This window comes from Globicephala melas, chromosome 5, assembly GCF_963455315.2.
Source record: "Globicephala melas chromosome 5, mGloMel1.2, whole genome shotgun sequence".
Taxonomy (NCBI): domain Eukaryota; kingdom Metazoa; phylum Chordata; class Mammalia; order Artiodactyla; family Delphinidae; genus Globicephala; species Globicephala melas.
In genome coordinates, this window is record NC_083318.1 from 9,530,564 (window position 1) to 9,549,734 (window position 19,171).

A 19,171-nucleotide genomic window follows, 5' to 3' on the forward strand; every position below is an offset into this window, starting at 1 on the left:
GATATTTAGAATTGAGCACCCACGGGATTTAAAGTTACGTTTAGGAGCCAAGGGAAGGAAAGGCACTCATGACCATCCAGGTTCTAACTAAAGTGACTATAGGGTGATGATAAGAAACACTAGACATGAAATATTTTTTAAGGAAAACTAAAATGAGTTTAGACTTCGGACGTACATATTGAGATTCTTATGGGACATATGTGGTTGTGATTGGTTTTCAGTTAGTAATAATTTCTGAAATTTGAGGCACAGTTTAGCTCTCATATAGAGGCATTAAAGTTATTACTAAATTATATATATAATATATAATGTTATATATTTTACTATATTACTATATAAAAATAAAATATCTTGTCAATCAAAACCAAAGATTCAGAGCTATAACTGATGAAAAGTTATAATGATTAGAAAGCTAAATTTAGAAACTATGCAAAGATAGTCTGATCTTTACTATTCAACTCGCTAGCTGACTGCTGTTATGTTGACCTTGTGTGCAGAGAAAGGACACTCAACCAAGGAGGGGGAAGAATGATATAAGTCATGAGTTAAGTGATTACTATAGTATTTTAGATTTTTCCCACCATCAGATAAAATTTATTTCACATAATAGTTAAGTTTACTGAATGTCTTGTTTCAATTTTTAGGAATACCAACATCTTTTGCTAAAATAGTAATATACAAATCTGTTGTTTTTAATTTAAATAAGAACTTTTCATGCTAACAGACTCACAAAATCATTTGTCAACACTGAGAAGGATTGTAAGATTAAGGCCCTAGAAACCATGAGTAGGTGTTCTTAATGGAACACTCACCCCAAAACTTTTAAAAGGATTTGAATGTAAGCACCTTAAGCCAAAACACATACTCCTTTTATGATTTTGTTGTTGTTGTTATCCCAAATTCTGTACCTGGGACATAGCATGCACTCAATAAATGTTTACTGAACTGAGCTCTGCAAAGTACCAATATTACATTAATTTTACTTTGTACAGTTTATTATTATAGACACAGAAATTATATATGTTGTACCATATTATTGTTAGGTAAATTCATTGAAATAAAGCAAACGTTGTTATTTCTAATTTACTAAGTCAAGCCATGTAGAGTTAAAGAATTTGGGCATGGTTACATGGAAACAACAGTGCAGTCAAAACTAGAACCAGGGAAGTAGACGAATCTCAAGGAAGCCGGCTTTGGCCCTGCGGCTGCTGCCATCATCGCCATGGAGAAATTGTTGGAGCTGGCAGCCTAGGAATGAATCTCCTTTCAGCCTCTAAGTTCACCTGGTCAGAATCCTTGGATGAACCTGTGGGACCCTTCCTTCTAGCCCTGTGGTTTGGAGCAAGTGGCTTTGGGACTGTAAGAGGATCTACAAAGATTCTCAGGGACTGCTAGGTTCACCCTTGATGGCATCAGGCACTGCCAGCTGCTCAGAGGATGAGGATGGCACTGGCAGAAGCGGGCCTCCTCACAGGCTTTGGCACCATCCCTAAACGGAGAAGCACCTCCAGGTTCACCAAGAGAAAGAAGTTTGATGATGAGCTGGTGGAGAGCAGCCTGGCTAAGTCCTCTACCCGGGAGAAGGGGGCCAGTGGGGTGGAACCAGGGCACTGTTTGGGGAGTGAACCCTCCCTCCTCCAATGAGAAGAAGAAGGTGTCCAAGGTCCCCATCGTCCCTGTGCCACCCAGCCCAGCCCCAGCCCCTGGACTCACCAAGCGGGTGAAGAAGAGCAAACAGCCACTCCAGGTGATCAAGGATCTGGGCTGCTGGAAGCCTGCGGACGACCTCCTGCTGATCGATGCCATGTTGCAGACCAATGACCTGACATCTGTCCACCTGGGCGTGAAGTTCAGCCGCCACTTCACCCAGCAGCACCGGTACGCCCTGCTCTACGATCCTGTCATCTCCAAGCTGGCCTGCCAGGCCATGAGACCCACTGCTGCACTCAGAGGCTGTTGCCACCATCCAGAGCAAGGCCCTGTTTAGCAAGGCTGAAGAGCAGCTGCTGAGCAAAGCGAGATCGGCCAGCCAGCCCACCTTGGAGACTTCCAGGACCTGCTGCACAGACGCCCTGATGCCTTCTACCTGGCCCCTACTGCCAAGACTCTACAGGCCCACTGGCAGCTCATGAAGCTGCCTGTTGGAGGTCCACCTGTTGGAGGACCAGACAGTGCAGTCGCTGCCCAAGTGGGACCAAGTGCTGAACTTCTCAGATGCAGAGGACTTGATTGACGACAGTAAAGCTCAAGGACATGTGAGATGAAGTCCTAGACCATGAGCTGACGGTGGCTGACCGGCTCCAGAAACGAGAGATTCGGCAGCTGGAACAGGAACCGCGTAAGTGGCAGGTGCTAGTAGATAGCATCACAGGCATGAGCTCTCCAGACTTTGACAGCCAGACCCTGGCAGTGCTGCGGGGCCGCATGGTGCGGTGCCTGAGGCGCTTGAGAAAGATCACCCTAGGCAGAGCAACCGAGGGTAACCAGATTGACGTGGACCTGTCTCTGGAGGGTCCAGCCTGGAAGATCTCCCGGAAGCAAGGTGTCATCAAGCTGGAAAAAAGATGGTGACTTCATTGCCAGTGAGGGCCGGCGGCCCATCTACATCGATGGACGACCTGTGCTGTGTGGCTCCAAATGGCGCCTTAGCAACAACTCCGTGGTGGAGATTGCCAGCCTGCGATTCGTCTTCCTCATCAACCGGGACCTCATTGCCCTTATTCTGGCCGAGGCTGCCAAGATCATGCCACAGTGAGAAGTGGTGGCAGGACCCATGGGCTCTCTCTGGCCTCAGTTTCCCCTGCCATCCCAGACCCCTGGAGCTGGGAACTCAGGCTCCTGGAAAAACCAGAGGGGGCTGTGGTTGACTCAGCTCCTGGCCCCTCGATCTGAGCCTCTGCGGGGGGGGGGGGGGGGGGGGGGGCGGGGCTGGCCCTGGGGAAGCCCCTAGAGGCTGGGACCCTCAGGCTTCCTTGGTGTCGGAGCCCCTCCCCTTCTCTCCCTGCAGAGGACGCTACCTTTTCCCCCAGATTCCCACCTTTGCCCCGTGTCTCCAGCTGATCAGCTTCAGACTTTTCCTTTATTATTTTTCTTTTGTAAATACAAAGCACTGAGTTCCAATAAAAAAAAAAACTAGAACCGGATATGTTTACCTCTAAGGTTAAATTTCATTCAACTATAGTTACCACATTTGTGACACTGCAAATGCATAAGTAGCCTTATTTATACCCTTCAATGAAGAACCTATATAATAGAAAACATATACAAAAATTCAGAAAGGGATATAATAATTTACTTCATTTTAGACTATTATTATGAATGATACACTTTTAAACCCTCATGTAAACTAAAATATTACTCTTCCACTTTTAAGAACACATTATTGAAGATATATTAAACAAATAGTAACATATGGATGATAATTTAATGAATATAGTAATTTGGTTAAATTGTTTAAATTTATAAAGAAAGAAGACATTTTACATATGGTTGGAAATTCTTTTGCAAACTTCCCTAGCATCATTCTCCTCTCACCCAAAGGTAACATTAAAATATTCTAAAATTAGTATTTAAAATCCTGAACATATTACTTAATATGATGGCAGCCACAGATGGTAGAGTGCATTGTTATTTTTCCTTTACAGTAGCAAATACTTATTAGAATACATAATAGAAACAAAGACACTGCATACAATTATCAAAAAATGATAAAGTGTCAAACTACTAATAGAGCATATATAAAAGTTATGGGAAAAATTTAAATGTTTTATTAAAATATATGAAAATGACCATGTATAAATGGATGGGATATCATATTTATGAAAAGGATACATCTATATCATGATTATATAATTTGTTCCACTTAAAGGGATTCTAATAAAAATTTTAATAAGTGTTTGTGTCTGTAGTTGTGGGTGTGTAAAATTCAAAAATCTTTTATAAATCTTTGACGTAAGTTCTTAAATTAACAACAATTAAAAGAAGAATTATACTGAGAAAATTGCTTTACAAAATATGTAAAAAGATATATAGTATAAAATTAGCACAGGGATAAAGAAAACAAAGGAACATATTAGAAAACTGAAGGAATTGTTCCACATATATATGGAAATATGTAGGTCAAGAACAGCAGCATTAAACTGAGAAAATTCATCCCTTAGAAGGAAAATAAAAGACAGATATCTTCTCACACCACAGCTAGATGTACATTCTGTGTGGATTATAGATATAAATGTGAAAGCTAAAACTCTAAAACGTGACAAAGACAACTTCTGCTCTTCAATCTGTTCTCACTTTTCATAGTAAACAGCTTAACAACAACAATAAAACAATAAAAGACAAAAATATGGCTCACATGTGGGCACATAATAAAGAAACATATTCAAAACTAAATTGTGTTTAGTTTTGAAGTTAGAAATTAGGTGTGACCATGTAAATACATTTTCTACAGTAGAAAGCAAACAAAGGTTATGTTCAGAAGTTCTGGGATAAGACACTTAAGACATCCTGTGTGCATGTCTCTTCTTGCCTTTCATTGGTTGGACAGAGATGATAGATGCTTTGCAGGGGACGATCCCAGGATGACTGCTGTACAGCACACTGGCTGGATCTGAGCAGGCTCAAACATTATGACCAGCAGTAGTGAGTAGTGTAGAACTCATTACTCCAGAAAAATGGTACAGATGAACCTATTTGCAGGGCAGGAATAGAGACGCAGACGTAGGGAACATGTGGACACACTGGGCAGGGGGAAGGGGTGTGGGATGAATTGGGAGATTGGAATTGACGTATGTGCACTGCCATGTGTAAATCAGATAGCTAGTGGGAACCTGCTGTATAGAGCAGGGAGCTTAGCTCCGTGCTTTGTGATGACCTAGATGGATGGGATGGGGGGTCGGGGGGAGGTCCAAGAGGCAGGGGATATATGTATACATATAGATGATTCACTTCGTTGTACAACAGAAACTAACACAACATCGTAAAGCAACTATACCCCAATTTTTTAAAAAAGTATATCACTTTGTTAAGATCCACATATATCATGGTGTTTGCCTGAGGCTGAACGTTGAGATAGTAAAGGAATATATTCCTAATATAAATGGTTATGCAGGAATCTGGTGCCTATTTTTAAAATAGCACCTTGGAAAGAGCTTTCTCATTCCAGTTCCTGCAACACGAAAGAAGTACAAATACGTCCAAATAAGAGGAATTAATCTATATACCCAAACTTTTATGTGTATGTAGCTGACAAGTATGGCTGCCACAGGAGAAATTACTGTGTGAATGAGTAAGTGATGTGAGCTAAATCTACTTTTCCCCATTTACCTTCTGTACTTCCTAAATTTTGAATATGTGCATATAAACCTTTCAAATATATACATTTCAATATTTGTGTGCATTACATAAACACACACATTAAGCAAACAAAACAAAAGTTTGAATTCACATTTTGGCAAGGGAAGGTAATGAGGAATTAGTAAACTCAAGCATTGATCCTTTGATATATATTTGTAAATTGATACAACTTTTATAGGGAGCTATTTAAATATTAATCTCTTTTAATTATAAATACACTTACCCTTTGACCCAAAAATATATTTCTAAACATATATTTTATGGATAATCTTGCACATATATAAAATGATTTTTTCTGTTTAAGATGATTCTTTTCAGGATTATTTGAAAGTTCAAAAAATGAGAATTAATCTAATCCATCTATAAAGACATTGTTAAATAATTATGATAAAATCCAACAATGATACACTATGTACCTGTATCAAAGAATAGGTTGTTTATGTTCTAAAGTAGAAATTTCTTCAAGATAAATTACATAGTAAAAAAAAAAAATAGTGCAGTATGGAACAATGTGTTTAACGTGCTACTATTTGGGTAAAAATGTAAAGAATCTGTACTTGCCTGTGGATACAAACATCATTTTAACAGGACTCAGAAGGAACTAATGGTATTATCTTCCTTATGGGGAAAAGAAATGTGAAGCTGAAGGAAATAGCCACAATGCAGACTTTTAAATGTTGCCCTATATGAATATATTACTCAATAAAACAGTAAATTAAAAAAAATATATATATATATATTTATGGGATAGGGAAGAGATGGGAGGCAATGAAGCAAGTCTTCAAAAAGAAAATGGAAAGAGTGTACTCTATGACCCAACAATCCCTTTCAAGGTATATACCTTTGAGAAAACTAGTCACAGGTCTCTAAGGGGATATGGAGCAAGATGAGTTATGAAGAATTCATACTATAGGATGCTTTTCTGCATTTAGAGAAAAATAATACTAATTTTAAGCAAAATTGGTAGGTCTTAAAACATGTTGTGGAAAAAGGAAACAGAATGGCATCTGTAGCACAACGGCATTTTTATAAATTAAAAATACATGCACAAGAAGCAAAATTATATATCTCTCAAGGATATATACTCACAAAAAATCAATGTCAAACACATTAGCATGGGTGACTAAGGCGAAAAGGAAAGTATTAGTGATATATTGCTTCTTAACAAATAACTCCAAAGCTTAGAGACTTAAAGCAATAATGATTTTTACTTCACAATTTCTGAGGGTCAGGAATCCAGGAATGGCTTAGTAGGGTGATTCTGGTTCAGGATTTCTCTTGTTGCAGTCAAAAGGTGGGTCAGCCCTATAGGCATCTAAAGGCTTAACTGGGATTAGAGGACCAACTTCCAGAATGGCTTGCATAGCACATGGCTGTTGGCTGGTGACCTCAATTTCTTACCACATGTGTATCCTCACGGGGCTTGCTTGAATGTCCTCAAGACATGGCATCTGGCTGTCCCCAGTGCAAGTGAATTCAGAAAGAAAGGGAACAAGATGTAAACCCCAAGGTCTTGTAAGACAACATCAGAAGTTAACATAACATTACTTCTGCAATATTCTCTAGGTCACACAGCCCTACCCTGGTAGATGTGGCAGGGGACTACACAACAGTTGGTAGGAATCATTAGGGGCCATTTTGAGTCACAAATAATAAATAATAAAAAGAAATATCAGAAAAAAGGCAAAAATTAATATACAATCAAATAAAACAAAATTAATCATATACTTCCTGATGATCATAGTGCCATGAAATGATGTGGTTAGTTTAACTTTATATACGTAGGTACAAAGGAAAACACACATACCAATGTGTTATTCATACATACACACATAGGTATTTATATGTTCTCTTGCTGATAAACATATTTCCAATATGTTTTTCTATTACAAATAATGATACAGTAAAAACTTCTGTACACATCTTCTTGTGTACATGTACAAGAGTTTTAGTGAAAGATATATAGTTTTAAGTGGAAATATCAACTTTTGTATGTACATCTCCAACTATACTAGTTGGTGCTAAATTTCTTCCCAAAGTGGACATAATGATGTGCAGTCCCAACAGCAGTAAATGAGAGTTCCCATATTTATTATCCTTCTTAAATTATGGTACATACCAACTTGAATCTGATGGATATGAAATGGAATAATAGTATTGTTTCAACTTAGTTTTTCTTCCTGATTAGTACTGAGTTTGACATCTTTTCACCTTTATTTCATATTCATATTTCCACTTCTGTGAATGGTCTTTTCAAGCCTTTTTTTTATTGGAGTTATTTGTTCTTCTATTATTTGAGAATTATTTTTATAATCTGATTACAGATCTTTGAGTCTGCAATCTTTCCATAATTATCTCTAAGTCTGTGTGTTGTATTTTTTATTTAGTTTAGAGTTTCTTTTGACAGAAATAATCATTGCATGGTAGTCAAATTTATACAGTTTCCATTTATGGTTAGTACTTTTGTATTTTGCTTAAGGAATCCTTACCTAAGAGTATAAAGATTCTTCTCTACATTTCTAATGTAAATTTAAACAATTTATGTTCAGTTTAAATTTTTAATATGACCGAAACAAATTTATGTATGTTGTTGTAATAGCATAGAATTATATTTTACTTTCTAGGGTGACAGCCAATTGCCCTACAATAATTTTTGTAAGTTCTGACTTTTTAATGTATGGTAAATACATCAGCCTAGACGTATAATAGTAAAAACAACAATGACAAATGTACCTACTCACCAGTCAGACTCATTAACTTTGGACTTTGCGGTCATTGGCTGAGTCACTAGAACTTGAGCTCTTTTGGATTCCTTTTTTGGTCTCTCACTTCAAACCATTTATTGTCCTGCTGAAAGAAGAAATGTAAGAAATAGGGCTTAAAATTTCTTGAAGTAAATGGTTCATTCTGTCCAGGACTGGCCCGGTATAATGTTTAATTGTATATGTCAACTTGGCTGGGGCAAGGTGCCCAGACATGCGGTCAGATGTTACTCTGGATGTTTCTATAAGGGTGTTTTGGATGAGATTAACATTTACATCACTGGACTTTGAATAAGGCAGAATGCCCTCCATAATGTGGATGGGCCTCATTCAATCAGTTGAAGGCCTGAATAGAACACAAGACTGATCTTCCCAGAGCAAGAAGGAGTTCTACCAGCAGACAGTTTTCAGAACTGAACTGCAACACTGACTCTTCCTAGGTTTCTAGCCAGCACACCCTGTAGGTTTTGGACTTGCCAGCCTCCAGAGTCACATGAGCCAATTCCTTAAAATAAATTTCTCCATATATGTATACATACATCTCTTAGGTTCTGTTTCTCTGGAGAACTCTGGCTAATACACCCCGTGTGCTTTGGTCTTTGCTAATTGACCATTTCACTGGTGCTACTGGCAACTATCCTATATGTTCTAGTCTCACTGTTTAACTGGTATCACAGTTAAACCCTCCCGCCCCCATGTCCTGCAAGAAGAGAAATAATGTGATGGAATTAGTTTCCATTATTTGCCTCTTTGTTAATTTTATTTTATGCCTTAGAAGATCAACAACACCTTACCTTTCTCAAATGCATTTGGAGACCCTCAGCTGGGAGGTCCTCAGCTACCCAGTTCTAGCACATGCCTCTTCTGAATACCTTCTCATGCATATGTATATAACAGGAAGTACCTTTCTTTATACTGTCCATATAGTGTCACATTGGGGCAATTCTTGACGTCCATACTCCACTAAACAAACATGATAATGTCCAGTCCCCAGGACTACTTTTGGGACAACTCTTTATTTTTTTCCTGTATTATTGAATTATAATAATATTATCCTTAAATTATAGGATTTATATCCAAGCAAGGTCTGCTACTAGAGGAAACTTTTATTAAGTATGATCTTATTGATACTATGTCAAATATTACTCTAGCAAAATTAAATTTGCATGGGGATATTTGTTAAGTTTTACTTGTGAAATTTGTTAAATTATAGATTTATATTTAAGAATATTACTTCATGTTTCTCCCTAATAAAAGCCTGAAACTGATAAACTATTTTGATCTTTTTAGTTATATGGCATGGTATGACTTAATGATATAACTGTTTCCACATTTAACTCTGACTACTTTTTTGGAATACATAATTCTTATGTTTATTAATCCTACCCTTGTCAAATAATGTGTTTTGTAAAATGTCAGTTCACTAAAAAACACAATTACCTGAAGTTTATATTTTACCTTTTTTCCCTGTCTAGTTAATGACTGACACATTGCTTTCTTCCAAAATGGATAGAAAAGAGCTTGAAAATGCATAAAATACAACAGTCAGCACTATTAGTCAAGATAAAGAAAATGAAGTGATAAAATAAGAGGAAACAAACCTGAATTTGATAATTCAGCCTAAGAACTTGTTTACATTGTGGAGTTTGACCACACATCTGTGCCTCAGTTTATTAACAGAGCAAAAAACAAACTTCTTCACTTTAGAAAAAAATTCAGTTGCTAAGAAGAAAACACTCAATTCTCACACACTGAAATTGAGGCATTATGAAAATATACACCCAATTATGAATATTGGCTTCTTTTGTGATTTAATTTAAGAAATGTGAAATAAAGTTCCAAAAGTCATGTAATGCTGTTGATTTTTTCTATTAGCACCTCTGTCACTTTTTATATTAATATGGTACTGAGTTCCATAAGTTTGTAAGTTCCATAAACTTAACTTTTGTTTTGGACATTGATGTTATCATCTGCTAATCTGAAGATGCGTGTCTCTCTGTGTGTGTGTGTGTGTGTGTGTATGTATGTGTTTTGAATATACTTATGAATTATTCAAATATTTCTCAGATTCATTAGAATTCATGAGCTGACTTCCTAGTATTACTCGACAAAGTTTTGTAATGTTTTAACATTTATGAAAAATTTAATCTCTAATAATGAATAACTTGAGACAGATATTTCCTATTTAATAATTACAATTAGTTATTTCAAGCAAATATTATAAAAAGAGAAACTCCTCTTAAGGGGAAAATACAAGGACACTCAAAATGCCATTTTCTGTTGAAGGCATATCAGTATAGTTAAATTTGATTCTATTCAATAAGCACATATTGAGGAACTAAATCAGGAGCTTTAAAAGCTATAAATTTGTTTTTCATCTTCAAAGAGCTTACTATTAAGAACCAGTAGGTCGTGAAAAATGGCCTGGGACACAAAACTTGAAGAATGAATGAAAATTTAACAAATTGAATGAAAATTTAACAGACAAAATGGAAAATGTAAGCTCCTTGCAGGCAGTAGTTATCTGTTTTATTTACTCTTGTATGTAGTGCCTGGAACAGTGCAGAAAAAAACAGTTGATTCTCCATTAATGTCCATTAATATCTTCACTGAATTTAAAAAATTTCAAGAAAATGCCTTTGTTAGCATAGGAAACAGCACAAATGGTTTGTGTATGATTTTTACATTTTAATTTAAAAAAAGATCCAATTCTTCCACATAATAATTTCCTGGAAAAATACCACCATATTAAAGATATCAAGTAACTTCTCTTTTATTCAGTAATGTTTTTATGTCTTTAACATGATAATTGACTTGAAGGGTGCATTAGAAATAGGTTATAAATGATATAAATGATTCACAGGTTAAAGAAAGAGAAAGTAATGGAGATCACAATGGGAATTTAGCAGATACATGTCCTATTTATTTAGCTTTCATTCTTCAGCTTCTTCTATGTGGTCAAAGGATAGCATATCTGTTTTGCTGTGGAACAAATGACTTCTTATACAGAATTCACATATATATTGGAAACGCAAACACCTCGACTTTCATTTCCAGTTTAAAATGTCATCTGACTAGTAGGCCTGAAGCAGCCTCCTCTACATTTTCACTAAAGTAGTTAGGAAGAGACTTAAGATGAAATTGCACACCACTGTGAACTGGGACTCACTGTCAACTTATTGTTAGAATATGAGAGGAATTTCCATTAACTACAAAGCTAAGGGGTGTGGATTAAATACATGATATAGTACGATGCTGCTAGTGTGCCTGCCTGCCAGAAAGTAGATAGAAAGACCTTTATTCCTTCCCTCTTTCTCTAATTCCTGGATCAGAAACAAAATCTCAACAAAGCAGAAAACTGAATAGCCATCCTTCTACTGACTGCATGCTAAATTTTAGGCAGTGTTTCAGTTTCCCATGCCCCCTGCCCTGACCCCTAATACTATGTCTCATTCTTTATCTCTTCAGATATTATAATTTCAAAAAAGTGGAACAAGGGAGGGAAAAGAATTATTGAAAATGACTTGAAAGCTGAGACTGATTCTTGTGACTAGAGTACTAATTGAGGAGGGGAAAGGAAAGCATGGTAAACCCTAATAGGACTCTTTTCTGTATTTGCTCTCCATCTGTTAAGGCTGTTAGACACATTTAATGTAAATGGGAGAAGACCCACATCAACAGATGAAAACACTCATCAAATAAATGGCAGATATATGTTGGAAATTGGGCTGGGAATTATGTATACTACAATCTGTAACTTTATGCAATTATTTGCCTAAGTTGACAGGATTTGGACATCCACCTCCCTTTTTAATGATAGGAAAACATGAATAACGATATTAATAATGACAACATCTATCTGAGATGCCCCTCCCCTACACACACGCACACACACTGAGTCACTCAATTTCCTATTATCCTGCAATATTTTTCTTTATAGTACCTATGACCTCTGAGCTATGACTTATTTATTTATTTCTCTGTTAATAGTGATTTTGCTGACTAGATTATATGCTCAATGAGTGCAGAACCCTTTTCTGTTTTGTTCACTGTTCTCTTCTCTGCACTTATAAGAGTGTCTGACACCTAATAGGTGCTTGACAAATATTTATTAAATGAAATAGTGAAAGAGAATGAATGAATTCCAAGAATTCAGAGGAGAGAGCCTCACTGAAGTGATCTACTCTAAAAATATAGTATTTTAGACAGTTTAGCATCCTTGATAGGAAATGAAAAGTAATGTCATATATTAAATGGGTACAGGAAGTGCAGAACACCTGATTAAAAAGCCAAAAACAAAGCTAAAATGGAGATTGAGGGGAAAAGATTGCAGATAGCAAAAATGCATGGACAGGTAATTATCTCCTGCTAAACCTTAGATCATGAAGTAAACTTATATCTATCAACATTTACTGGAATTTCTAATGTCTTTCTTAGCTGTACTCAACTGATTTAGTTAGGTAGTAATACCATACAGACTTTAAAATAGAAGGCTATTCCTAAAGACTATCAAAATATTAAAAAATGATACAAGAAACTTCTTCCTCAAACCTTGACCCTAATTATAAGCTACTCGTGCAGACATATTTCTGAAGGTATATGATTAAATCCCATTTCTCTGAGGCAGAAATGGTGATTATGATGCTTCTGATGAATCTTAGAATGAATATAGGTCAGGGCCTCTTGTTGGACCCTGATTTTTTTTTTTCTTTTTTTGTCCAGAGAGTCAGATCTTCAGGATCATCATAGAACTCCTAGCAAAATTATTTAGTGCATTTCTCTTGGCACTAAAACCAATATTCTGGATTTTTTCTCTTTATTATGTTTGTCATAAATGAGACATACTATAGCATTTGTATGCCATGTTTACACATAATATTATATGCTTTCAGCTAAAATCTTATTATATGAATTAATATAAATATTTAGTAGAAGTTAGAACTTATATCTGTCATAAGGTATATCAACAAATATAAAGATTTTAAATTATATCCTATTTTGATTATCATAATAAAATTCATATTGGATATATTTAAAATAAGATATTATGATGTGGAAAAACATATCAATGATGTTGATAACAAACTTAGCGTTTTTTTCCAGAATGAAGAGAAAAGATATAAGAGGGTGAAAAAATTGGAAAGAGCAGTTATAATTGAGGACAGAGAATCGATATCGAATATAAGAATAAAAAAGTGTTTTTGACAGAGAAACCTGACAAATTTTTGGAATATTATCATATAAAACATAGCTGTGGGGAGTTCACTGGTGGTAAAGACTCCATGCTTTCAATGCAGGGGGCGCAGGTTCAATCCCTGGTCAGGGAACTAAGATCCCGCTAAATCCTGTATGCTGCATGGCACAGCCAAAAAAAAGGCCGTGAATTTACTGGTTTAAAAATAATATATAAGCATTTAAGTTGAAAGTCACACTGCATTCAACAGCAAAATTAATGAGAGAGTCTAAATGATAACACACTTCCTGGTCACATTTTTGTTGTCTTCATCAACTGGGGACAATAAAAATGCTAGAAAGAAAGTAATCAATGCTTACAAAATTTTAAAGGAAGACAATCATGTTCCCCAAATTTTATATCCTGGGAGCTTTCTTTCCATGTATGTTATCAGTCCCAAACATACAACTCAGAAACTATTCTACTCAACTTCTCTTATTCTTAAAAGCAAGCATATATACAAACAAAACCACCTAGGGTTCTTAGATAAAAAGTAAAATCCACAAATCAAATCTGGATAGTTTAATCAGTAAATTGATTTATTAAATGATAGTAAGCAATTTTCAGAACTGCTTGGAAGTTTGGAGGAATCAATTCTTTACTGCACCTGCTATTGCTGCTAGCATTGATATGGTCCCTTTGCTGGAACCAGGTTTGCTAACACTGAGAATTTGTGGTCACTACAGATAACTCTGTTACCACTGAGTGTTGATATTCTGCCCCTCACTTTGCCAGCAAAAGTGAATGTCCTATAAAAGCCTATTTCATCACATTGGTCACTTTTGAATTAAATTCTTACGCAGGTGTTCTGATTGGGAAATGGAGTCACATAAGCATGATTTTACTGTGAAGGAGAACGGATACTTAGTTCTGACTTTTCTATGTGAGGAGCATGTCAGATTGAATACTTAGGAATTTCTCCAAATATTGAAAAGATTATTCAAAAGATGAGAGACAGTCATGAATATGGAAAATACCCACGACAACACCACCACAAACAACAAAATAACACAGGAAATCTAACTAATCAACCCATCAACCAACAACTAAATGCTAATAAACAAGATTTATTCCTGTTGGTGAAGGCATGAAACATTAACATCTCAAGAATGGGCATGTCATGATGCAAAATAACTCCACCTTTTGGGCTGAACTATAAACTTAGGAACCTTGAAGCATTGTGTGTTCTCAATACATGTTGTGCAACCAGGAAATGAATGCTAGACCTACTTCCCAGAGCTATTCCTTTTCTGCTGTTTCTTTGGAATTAGGTGATACATGCCTTGCTTCACATCTTTCAATCAATAATTTAGAATACATTTTATTCCCAGGATTAGTAACATCTGAAAATGAATCTTCCAGGACTTGTTAAAAAGTGATTAAACCATTGACTTGTTTGGGAAAATGGTGCTAGGAGAATTACTGAACAAAAGATTCAGGTGCTAGAAGAATTAATGAACAGAAGTTTGTTTCCTCTTCAGAAATGCAGCAGTGCATAAAGCAATTGCCCTCTGCGTTTCCAAGAAACTTGAAAATTATTTCCTCACACTTAAAACTCTTATTAAGTATGCAGTTATTGGATAAAAAATATGTGAAATTGTAGCTACACAACACAGGCATACAATTGGAAGGGAACCCTCAGCTTCTAGGAATAATATACAGCATCAGTTTAAATCACGTGTGTGAATTAGCTTATGATATGGAGGGATATGGGGCAAAAGCACCCAGATTTTTAGTAAATATAGTATAAGATTGGAATGGTGATGCTGAATAGCTTATAGCTTTTCTGTAACCCCCAAACCATTATTTTCTCTTACTGAGGGAAAATAGAAAATAACAATAGTATGACAAAAGAAAAACTAAACATGCTGGTTAGCTAGTATCTGTCAAATTAATTAACAGATATTGATGACAGTGGACATATGGATACTAGTTTTGGATAGGACATTAAACATTAAACCACTTTAACTCTCAATTTCCCCATCTGTAAGAACGTAATAATGGTACTTAACTCACAAGATTTTTGTTAGAATTAATTGACATCCTTTACAAATAGCAAATACTAAGTAAATAGTATATCATCATTATTATTATCTTTATCATTGCTAATAACCCACCTTACCACCTGTATTAAAATAATGATGAATACTCTATGGAGAAGAACCAAGTGAGTCATATCTCAGTATTCAATAAGTGATAATTGAATAAATCAAATAGAATTTCCCTGCCCCCTTGACATGGGCATGTAAAATGAATAACTTCATTGACACATTTCTTGTTTAAAACTAGAAATCTGGAATTAGAACATTTTGATGTGCCAGACTACTGTAAGATAAAATAGACTCGAGTGTGTGTGTGTGTGTGTGTGTGTGTGTGCGCACGCATGTGTTATTATTCCTCCTAGTTAATTGTTTATGAAGTATTGTGGCCAGGAAAGAGTGGTTCCCATTGATTCACTAGAACTTGATATAGCTAGACTTTATAGCTAAAAAAGTGTGATCCTTGCTTGTGTCATATACATAAAGAAAGCTTCAGCCCTAAATAGGGACAAAACTTCTTGAAATGAAAAGTATAACAATGCAAGGAAGTTTTAGAGTAAAATAAAATATGAATTCTCATGCTAAAATTCTAAGGTTTGCAGCTCCAAGAGTTGTATTTTAGAAAATATGTCCATATAGTTGCAATAAACAAATTATTTCAACATTAATCTGCAACTTTAAATTTTAACAAAACAGCAACTGTGTTTACCAATAGGTTAGTAACCAGGCATTCCCTACACTTCAATCCTCATTATGAGGCTATGAGGAGTTATCAGCCCCCTCATTATATTAATGAGGAAACTGATGCTCGCAGGAGCTGACTTAACCAATAGAACACAGAGAGTAAGTAGAGAGGCAAAAAACACCTTAAAATCTGGCTGCAAGCAGTGCCTTGGCTTTGATGCCATTCTGTATGCATTCAACAGTGTCACCAACCTTCTCATCAGTCATTTTGAAATGTCAATTTATCAACTAAAGTACCATGCCTTAATTGATGAAGCAACATAGAACTGAAAAGTTAAGTATCTAAGCTCCAAAATATTTCAAGTTGCCAGGCTATGAATCCTGGCTCTGCCCCTCATATCTCTGTAAATTTGGCCAAGTTTATCTTTGTGCCTCCATTGATTGATTAATTGATTGATTTATACAAGTCAAAGTGTTGATTTTAGTTTTTATTTTTTAAATGAAGTATAGTTGATTTACAATATTATATTAGTTTCAGGTGTACAACATAGTGATTTAATATTTTTATAGATTATACTCCATTTAAAGTCATTACAAAATAGTGGCTATATTTCCTGTGTTGTACAACATAACCTTGTTGCTTGTCTATTTTACACATAGTAGTTTGTATCTCTTAATCCCATACCCCTATCTTGCCCCTCCCCCCATCCCTCTTCTACTGGTAACCACTAGTTTGTTCTCTGTATCTGAGTCTGTTTCTGTTTTCTTATATACATTCATTTGTTTTATTTTCTAGATTCCACATATAAGTGATAATATAGAGTATTTGTCTTCCTCTTTCTGATATATTTCACTAAGCATAATACTCTCTAGGTCCATCCTTGTTGCAAATAGAAGAATTTCATTCTTTTTTAAGGCTGAGTAATATTTCATTATATATATATATATATATATATATATATTACATCTTCTTTATCTATTCATTGTTGATGGACACTTGGCTTGCTTCCATATCTTGGCTATTGTAAATTATGCTGCTATGAACATTGGGGTGCATGTGTCTTTTCAAATTAGTGTTTTTCTTTTTTTGTTGTTGTTTTTGGATACATATCCAGCAGTGGTATTGGTGGATCATATGGTAAGTCAATTTTTAGTTTTTTGAGGAACTTACATACTGTTTTCCACAGTTGACTGCACCAATTTACCATTACACCAATAGTATACAAGTGTTCCCTTTTTCTACATCCTCACCAATATTTATTATTTTTAGACTTTCTGATGATAGTCATTCTGACAGATGTGAGGTGATACCTCATTGTGGTTTTGATTTGCATTTCTTTGATGATTAGCAATGTTGAGCATTTTTTCTTGTACCTGTTGGCCATCTGTATATCTTCTTTGAAAAAATGTCTGTTCAGGTCTTCTGCCCTGTTTGCAGTTGGGTTGTTTGCTGTTTTGATATTGAGTTGTATGTGCTGTTTACATATTTCCTGTGTGCAAAACTTTTAAGTTTAATTAGGTCCCATTTGTTTACTTTTGCTTTTATTTCTTTTGCCTTAAGAGGCAGATCCATAAAAGTATTGTTACGTTTTATCTCAGAGAGTGTCTGCCTATGTTCTATTCAAGGAGTTATATGGTTTCAGGTCTTACATTTAGGTCTTTAATCCATTTTGAGTTTATTTTTGTTTGTGGTGTGAGGAAATCTCAGACTTTTACATGTAGCCGCCCAGTGTTCTCAGCATCACTTATTGAAGAGACTATCTTTTCTTCATTGTATACTCTTACCTGTTTTGTCATAGATTAATGTCCAAGACTGTGTGGCTTTATTTCTGGGCTCTCTGTCCTGTTCCACTGACCTATGTGTCTGTTTTTGTACTGGTACCATGCTATTTCAACTACTGTAGTTTGTAGTATGGTATGAAGTCTGGGAGCATGACACCTCCAGCTTTGTTCTTTTTCTCAAGATTGCTTTGGCAATTCAGGGTCTTTTGCGGTCATTTATTCTTATTTAAAATAGAAAATAATAATCACTCGGTGCATACATTTTGGAGATAGTTCAATAATTTAATACATATAAAGAACTGACAATGCTCTTATATGTAAGAAGTGCTGAACACAAGTTTATTATTAAAATAATTATTTATTTTTTAATATTACTTTTTGCCATATTTATGGTTTTTTTGTACAGTCATTAAATTATATACAATCAATTAGTAATATAGAACATCCATTCCATACCAGGAACCATAATCTGCTATACAACATTTAATAGAAAATTTTTACATTAGTGCAAACTCTCTGCTTGTTAATAGTATCCATAATTATTAATATAAAACATTTCTAAATTTCTATTGCCATGTTTTTATAAATAAATCAAGTAATATGCTTATATTCACAGTATCTGTAAAGCTAAGGAAATCTAGGTATGTAAATAATTTTACAATTATTACAGTGCAGACTTTTCCTTCCCCAAAGTAAATGACACTGTGCCAACCACCCTGTAGATAATTAATATATGTTTCTTAAATTACAATGAGATATTAAAGTGTTTTCTGTCACTGTCTAAACCTAAGTGGCAACAGATTGTTAAAATGTACATCCTGTACTTCCAGAATACATTACCCAGTTGCTCTGTGTACTTGGAATCTACACAGTGAAGATGCATTTGGATCTACTACTACTCTTGAAGGGCTTTGCCAATTTGGGATCAGAGATTATTATTATTAATCTGTGTCCCTGCTAGAAATGAACCTCTTCTTGGAAAGTTTTCCTTTATATTCTTCAATTGTGATTGTGCCAAAGGAATATAAATTAAATAATGAGATCACTGGAGCTCCCCAGATGCTTGTCCTGTTACATGATTTTCATGGCCACGATTCAGACCCTATGTATAAACAATAGTTCTGACAATTTTCCCTGTGGGAGTGCCAATAATTGTGCATCGGGGGAACTAAAGCAAATAGAAAAGCTTATATAATCAGAAAGTTTACTTTCTCCAAGATATTCTTTAAAATATCTCTAAGATGTTCTTTCAAATAAATAAATAAACCTTAAGCCAAACTAATTTTTCTATATTTCAGTAAATCATAAAATATATG

At 35.4% G+C, this 19,171-nt stretch overlaps 1 pseudogene; it reads left to right on the forward strand.

The window, feature by feature from the left end:
• Positions 1 to 1,373: 1,373 nt before the first annotated feature.
• On the forward strand, positions 1,374 to 2,755 carry LOC115863764 (microspherule protein 1 pseudogene; annotated as a pseudogene).
• Positions 2,756 to 19,171: the final 16,416 nt, after the last annotated feature.